This window comes from Ranitomeya imitator, chromosome 4, assembly GCF_032444005.1.
Source record: "Ranitomeya imitator isolate aRanImi1 chromosome 4, aRanImi1.pri, whole genome shotgun sequence".
Lineage (NCBI taxonomy): Eukaryota > Metazoa > Chordata > Amphibia > Anura > Dendrobatidae > Ranitomeya > Ranitomeya imitator.
The window spans coordinates 523,667,659-523,674,884 of record NC_091285.1 but is presented as its reverse complement, the minus strand read 5'-3'; the positions used below and the strand labels follow the sequence as shown (position 1 = coordinate 523,674,884).

Sequence of the window (7,226 nt, the reverse complement as noted above, 5' to 3'; positions counted from 1 at the left end):
CCAGCAATCTACCCCACTGTCTCCAGCAATCTGCCCCACTGTCTCCTGCAATCTGCCCCACTGTCTCCAGCATTGCCCCCAGTGTGTCCCCCAGCATTGCCCCCCAGTGTGTCCTCCAGCATTGCCCCCCAGTGTGTCCAGCATATTGCCCCCAGTGTGTCCAGAAATCTGCCCCAGTCTGTCCAGCATATTACCCCCAGTGTCTCCAGCAATCTGCCCCAGTGTGTCCAGCAATCTGCCCCACTGTCTCCAGCAATCTGCCCCACTGTCTCCAGCAATCTGCCCCCCAGTGTGTCCTCCAATCTGCCCCAGTGTCTCCAGCATTGCCCCCCAGTGTGTCTTCCAATCTGCCCCAGTGTCTCCAGCATTGCCCCCCAGTGTGTCCTCCAATCTGCCCCAGTGTCTCCAGCATTGCCCCCCAGTGTGTCCTCCAATCTGCCCCAGTGTCTCCAGCATTGCCCCCAGTGTGTCCTCCAATCTGCCCCACTGTCTCCAGCATTGCCCCCAGTGTGTCCTCCAATCTGCCCCACTGTCTCCAGCATTGCCCCCAGTGTGCCCTCCAATCTGCCCCAGTGTCTCCAGCATTGCCCCCCAGTGTGTCCTCCAGCATTGCCCCCCCAGTGTGTCCACTGATAACTGATCCAAAAAAAACTAAACAAAAAAACAAGCAGTCTCCTCACCTGTCCGCGCTCCAGGCGGTGAGCTCCCTGCAGCAGCGCACACTCGCCGGCGACTGACAATGACGTCAGACGCCGGCGACGTGTTAGCGCTGCGGCCGACATCAGCCCCCAGCCTCCAATTGGCTGGCGGCTGTTGTTGTTAACTATTGACGTGCGGGCGCGTGCCCGCACGTCAATAGGAAACCGCCACAGCGCCGGAAAGGGTCCGGTGAGCAGATGAGAAGGGGCCCAATGCGGGTCCCCTCTCTTTGCCCACCGGGTACGGGGGCACATAAACGCCGCCCGGCGGGCATTCACAGAGGATTATCAGAGGGTTAGTCTGCGGTAGCCCAGGGCCCCCCCAGACCACTGGGCCCTGGGCTACCGCCCATATTGACCCTCTGATAATCCGCCCCTGGTAGGCATACACCATCTTTGCCACACACTTTGGGAGCCCTGGGGACCCCGCTTCACCTGTGGGAAGCGTCACCATCTAGCCGCCATACATCACCCCAGAGGACTCCTTTAAGCGGTGTCGGTCCCTACTGACCGAGAACCACAGGTGGCGTCACGACAGACTTTATCACAATTACCTTTAAAGACTGTTCCCCTTTACGTGAGTACCCAGGGCCACGGACCGGGTCACAGCCACCGTGACATCCCCTTTAAAAGCAACCAGACCCGGTACCTACCGAGTACCCCCCTGCCCTGACGGGCGTTTCACCTCCACCCTGTGCCAGTCATTGCACAGGTTGCCCATCTGCTAGTGTTCAATATAAACTTACCACTCTGACCCACAAAACTCTCCATAGTGCTGCACTGCCCTTATATCTCCTCTATCGCCCTATCCGTGCTCTACACCTAAAACTAACATCCTCTATAATCCAAACCTCTCTCTTCCGGCTCCAATACTTTTCTCATGCTGCTCCATTTTTCTGGACTGCACTACCTCAAACTCGTTAATACACAGCATCCGCAATGCTAAGCTTGCTCTGACATACATTTCCTTAGCCTGGCCTAGCACTTCAGCTCACTAATCTAGTCCCCTGAACATCCCCTTCTATCATGTTTCCACAGCCTCCATACACAGCTACTGGCTGATGACCGCTTCATGCAGCTATGTGAATCCCTATCATATTGATGGCACTTTCTATGGTACAGGACGGCGTAATTCTAGTGTAATGTCTGCTGAGCGCCATATCACAGGACTCTCCATGTGTGTGTGCAGCCATGGTGCGCTATGTACACTAGCACCGACCAAGAGATGCGCCTGATCATCGTGTGCAGCCGCGCACAACTGCCCGAGGGAGAGCGACCTACTGAGCATGCGCACTGTGGCAGCAGCTATAGGTCTCTAGCACTAGGCTTGGGTTGCAGTGCGCAAGGTGCAGCTGAACCCGCTAGTTTCTTGTCATGCCTCTTCTGGCCTCTCATTGGTAGATTCTGGGCGATGTCATGCTTTCTATTGGCTGCCGTTTCTTGTGCGTGCCATAGTATTGGCTGCTGCTTCTTGTCCATCTCATAGTCGGGTTAGGCTGGTGCAGGCGGAGGAGGCAGGTCAGTGAATGTAGGCAATAGCCGGTGTAACTAACAATAATAAGACTATAGGCGGTGGCAGCGCCCTGTGGGCGCAGTGTGGCGGCCGGTGACGGGTACTGGGCTGAGCCCCGGCTGCACCGTGCATGAGTTCATGTCATACAAGACTCGACCCCATATAAACAGGCTGTGCTGTGCGCCTATTTATAGCGGAAGCCTGCTCTGCCTGCAGCCCTGTGCGCACAGTGCGCCCCCGGGGTCTCTCCACTGGCACTGCCCTGACAGCTGGCACTGCCCACTATCTGGCTGTCAGTCACTTCATGATTCTTAGATTTGCTGTGATTTTCCCCAGCTCTGCTTGCTGTCAGTGACTGGAGGCCGCTGTTCACACAGCAGTGCGCTCATGACTCCTGCGGGGAATTGGATGTGCCCCCGACTGAGCCATTGAGGCGACTGAAGCAAACAGAACCCACAGTCTAAACAGATGGACAGCGCTAAAAAGGAGCAGAGATCCAAAGCATGAGATCTACGGCGGTGTCCAGCCTAAAGATGGGCCAGTAATGCACCGGCGCTTCTGCCTGGATCACCCCTACAGGCAATGTTGGCAGAAAGCTACGGTTGGTCTCCTCTGTGGCAGTAGTGCGCCCTTGTTCTAGTGACAGCCCAGACCTGTGCCACTGGCAGCCCAAACTGTGCGCGCCCAATGTGCCTATATTATCGTATCAGAGAAGAGCGCTGATGCTGAACGGGATTGGGCGCAGTCGCCTCCAGAGATCTGCCCAACTTTAATGTGGGCGACACGGTGGCTCAGTGGTTAGCACTGCAGCGCTGGGGTCCTGGGCTCAGATCCCACTAAGGACAACGTCTACAAGGAGTTGTATGTTCTCCCCGTGTTTGCGTGGGTTTCCTCCAGGTTCTCCGGTTTCCTCCCACATTCCATAGACATACTGATAGGGAATTTAGATTGTGAGGCCCATCAGGGACAGCGATGATAATGTGTGCACACTGTAAAGCGCTGCGGAATATGGTAGCGCTATATAAAATAAAGATTATAATGTAGTGCTTACATACTCCATTGAAAAGAGCTTGCAAGCACTGTGCATGCACACCCAGTGCTGATACAGTAACAGTATCCTGGGCAATGAGCGCTATACAATAGTTAAATATCCTTTCATTCTTTAGCACTTTTAGTAACATGTACAGATAAACTGCAGAGTTTCTTGTTTTTATAAGCACTGCAATTTTAACCATCTTTTCAAGAAATCTTCGTCGCTGGACACACTTTGGTATAAAAACCTGACCGTTCTTTACTCACCGTCACCCTGATCCATCGATAAGTCTCCGATGACATCACAGTAGGTAATCAGTCAGACGGATCGCCTCTCTCAGGCGCTGCGCACACTGGCTGCTGCGCTGATAAAGGAGCCCTGGAGTCCGCCCTTTTCTCCAGTGCTGACACTTCAGCTCAGCAGTCGTCTTAGGCTACTTTCACACCAGCGTTTTTTGACGTACGTCACAATGCCTCGTTTTGGAGTAAAAACACGTCCTGCAAAGTTGCCCGCAGGATGCGGTTTTTCTCCATAGACTTTCATTAGCGACGCATTGCGACGTATCGCCACACGTCGCATCCATCGTGCGACGGATGCATCGTGTTTTGGCGGACCGTCGGCACAAAAACGTTCCATGTAACGTCTTTTGGTGCGTCGAGTCCGCCATTTCCGACAGCGCATGCGTACCGGAACTCCGCCCCCTCCTCCCTGGACCTTACAATGGGGCAGCGGATGCGTTGTAAAACTGCATCCGCTGCTCACGTTGTTCTTTTTTTTTCGCAGTTTGCATCGGTATCTCGGGCCGACGCATGGCGATGGCCCCGTACCGACGCTAGTGTGAAAGTAACCTTAGCAGTCACATCATGACCTGCCATCCAGTGGAGTTTGTCAGCACAGCAGTGCTGGAGCACATTGCAAATTCTGGGGGAAAGTTTGGCCTCTTATTTTTTTTATTCAGATGGCTTCCTTTTGGTAACATTAATTTTTTTTTTAACTGACTTAAGCTTGATCTCAGGCCATGGTGATTTGATGGATGAACGCTTTATAGGAGGATCCATCTTGTCCAAGCCTAGATAGGTCCACCATGGACTTCCCCACCATTATCTTGATAGTATCAATCCATCGGGTTTCTGGTCTTCCTGTTCGCCTTGTTTCTTCTATTCTTCTGACCACAATGTCCTTCTCCAGTGTTTGCTCTCTTCTTGTGATGTGTACAAAGTAGTCAAGTCGTAGCTTGCTAATCCTTGCTTCGTGTGACATTGAAGTTGAAGTCCTTACAACTTCCAGTTCATTGCTGTCGATCTGAAATGTGTCCCGGTCATACCTGGAAGTTGTCAATATCTTTGTCTTCTTTCCATTGAGTAGCAGTCCCATATTCAAGCTTTGTATCTTGACACTCTGTAATAAGTCCGTCATTTTATCTACGCTAAGATTGTTGATGATTCATCCAGAAATTGATTCCTTCTTTTTTTTCGTTAAAGGGAAGGGAACCTGTCACCCCCCCAGGCGTTTGTAACTAAAAGAGCCACCTTGTGCAGTACTAATGCTGCATTTGGACAAGGTGGCTCTTTTAGTTATGCTCCCTGCACACGCTGAAATAAACACTTATAAAATGTGCCCCCTCATACCGTGAAATCGCCAGGGAGCCGGGACTTTCCTTCCTAGTCAGACGCAGCACAGCCGTCATTCATACCCCCTTGGCGCCGTGGCATGCGATTAGGGATCAGCTGACGCCGCACAGTCTGAAGAAGGCGGAGGGAGATGAGTGAGAGGCGAAGATATGCACTGCGCATGCCCATAAATCCCTGCCCCGCAGTATGAATAAATCAGAAGACACTGCGGGGCGGGATCTCGGGCAGGGCTGCCGCACAGGCGCAGTCAGCCTGACATGAAATGATGTCAGAAGACTGGCAGCGCCAACTGGGCATGCCCAAGGGATCACATAACAGCGCAGGCTCCGGCGCCAAGGGGGTATGAATGACGGCTGTGCGGCGTCTGATTAGGAAGGAAAGTCCCGCCTCCCTGGCGATTTCACAGTATGAGGGGGCACATTTTATAAGTGTTTATTTCAGTTTGTGCAGGGAGCATAACTAAAAGAGCCACCTTTTCCTTGTGCAGCATTAGTGCTGCACAAGGTGGCTCTTTTAGTTACAAACGCCTGAGGGGGGTGACAGGTTCCCTTTAAGTCCAGCCATCTTGAAAATAGCTTCTGCATATAAATTGACGAGATATGGTGACAGGATGCAGCCTTGTCTGATATCTCTCTCTACTTTGAATTATGCCGTGTTCAGTTCGGACTGTTGCTTCTTGGTCAATGTAAAGGTTCATAATAAGGCCTTTTTCACACATCCCTGTCTCCGGTACGTGTGCTGACAGTTTTAACATGTAACGGAGACACTGACACATAGACCCATTAAGATGAATGGGTCTGTGCACATGTCAGTGTGTTTCCATGGACCATGTGTCAGTCCCAAAAGCCCCCATCTGCTGTCATCCTTCTGACTTTAATATAACTCTCATCATTCTCCCCTGCTCGCGCCGATCGCTGGCAGAGCAGGGGAGAATGATGAGAGCCGTCTTCAGCACCTGCTGCTGGGGAACAGCACTTATTGTAGCGCTTCTTCTCCAAAGGCCGTCCGTGTGGTAGTGATGCGGCACACGGTTGCCACACGTGTTCCGCAAGTATTACACACACGGACACTGACCTCTCCGGTATCGGAAATATCAGGATGTGTGAAAGAGGCCTAAGGCTGATCAGTTTGTTCAGCACACCCATACCCTGCATAATATTCCAAAGATTAGGGTGATCAACACATGCAAAGTCTTTGCTGTAGTCGATGAAGCAAAAAATAGATCTCCTTGTTGTATTCTCTGGCTTTTTCCATTATCCATCTAATTAGCAATTTCATCTCTTGTTCCTCTGCCTTTTCTGAATCCTGCTTGTTCCTCTGGCAGCTCTTTGTCAATGTAATGCTGTAACCATCCTTGTAGGATCTTCAGTAGTATTTTGCTGACATGAGGTATGAGCCCAATATTCCGATAGTTTGCACAGTCGGTAGCATCTCCCTTCTTCGGAATAGGAATAAACACGGAAATTGTCCAGTCTTTGAGCCATTTACCAGTTGTCTATATCTGTGGACACAGGGGTGTGATGATACCAACTTCAGCTTCAGAAGACTTTATTAGCTCTATTGGAATATTGTCATATCTCATAGTTTGTAAGCTTGCGAGCAGGGCCCTCACTCCTCCTGGTATCTGTTTTGAACTGTATTTCTGTTATGCTGTAATGTCTATTGTCTGTACAAGTCCCCTCTATAATTTGTAAAGCGCTGCGGAATATGTTGGCGCTATATAAATAAAATTATTATTATTATTATTATTATATCCAGGCGATTGTTGTTTCACAGAAGCTTTATCGCAGCAAAGACTTTGTCTTTCAGTACGTTGGGTTCTCTATCATTTCCAGTCTCGGATTCTTCCTTTATCACGGAGTTGTTCTTGGAGAGGTGCTCCGTGTACTCTTTCCATCTTTCCTTGATCTGATCTGGCTCAGTTAGTTTGTTCCCATTGGCGCCTTTCCTCATGCCCACTCTTGGTTGAAACTTCCATCGTATCTCTTTGATCTTTATTTATGCCTTCCTGGTCTTGTCCCTCAGATGTTCAGTTTCGATCACTGTACATATCTTTTCGTAATAAAGTTCTTAGTGCAAATGGCTCTCATTAGTAACTGCTGGAATTATGGAGCTATTTGGGATGGAGTATTATATTGGCAAAATATATGGAGTCCAGGCTTGTGGTGATGTTGGGAATCTGTCAGCAGGTTTTTGCTATGTAATCCGAGGACAGCAGAATTCTCAGAAGCCACAGAATTCAGTGAGGTGTCAATTATCAATCTCTATGCTGTCCTCAAGGTTTTATCACTAGCATATCATTGCTGAGACTAGGTGTCCCTGTACCTTCTGACTCCGCCTCCTCCTGAGAT

The 7,226-nt window shown here is 50.4% G+C and overlaps 1 protein-coding gene across 6 annotated transcripts in view; it reads left to right on the top strand.

The window, feature by feature from the left end:
* The first annotated feature begins 2,171 nt into the window (after positions 1–2,171).
* The window catches only part of PPIP5K1 (diphosphoinositol pentakisphosphate kinase 1), a 249,331-nt gene continuing 244,276 nt past the window's right edge, over positions 2,172–7,226 (top strand). For all 6 annotated transcript variants that reach the window (XM_069766131.1, XM_069766130.1, XM_069766127.1 and 3 more), the window contains exon 1: positions 2,172–2,216. The gene's annotated coding sequence lies outside the window, so the exon portion shown is untranslated. The remainder of the gene's footprint in view (positions 2,217–7,226) is intronic.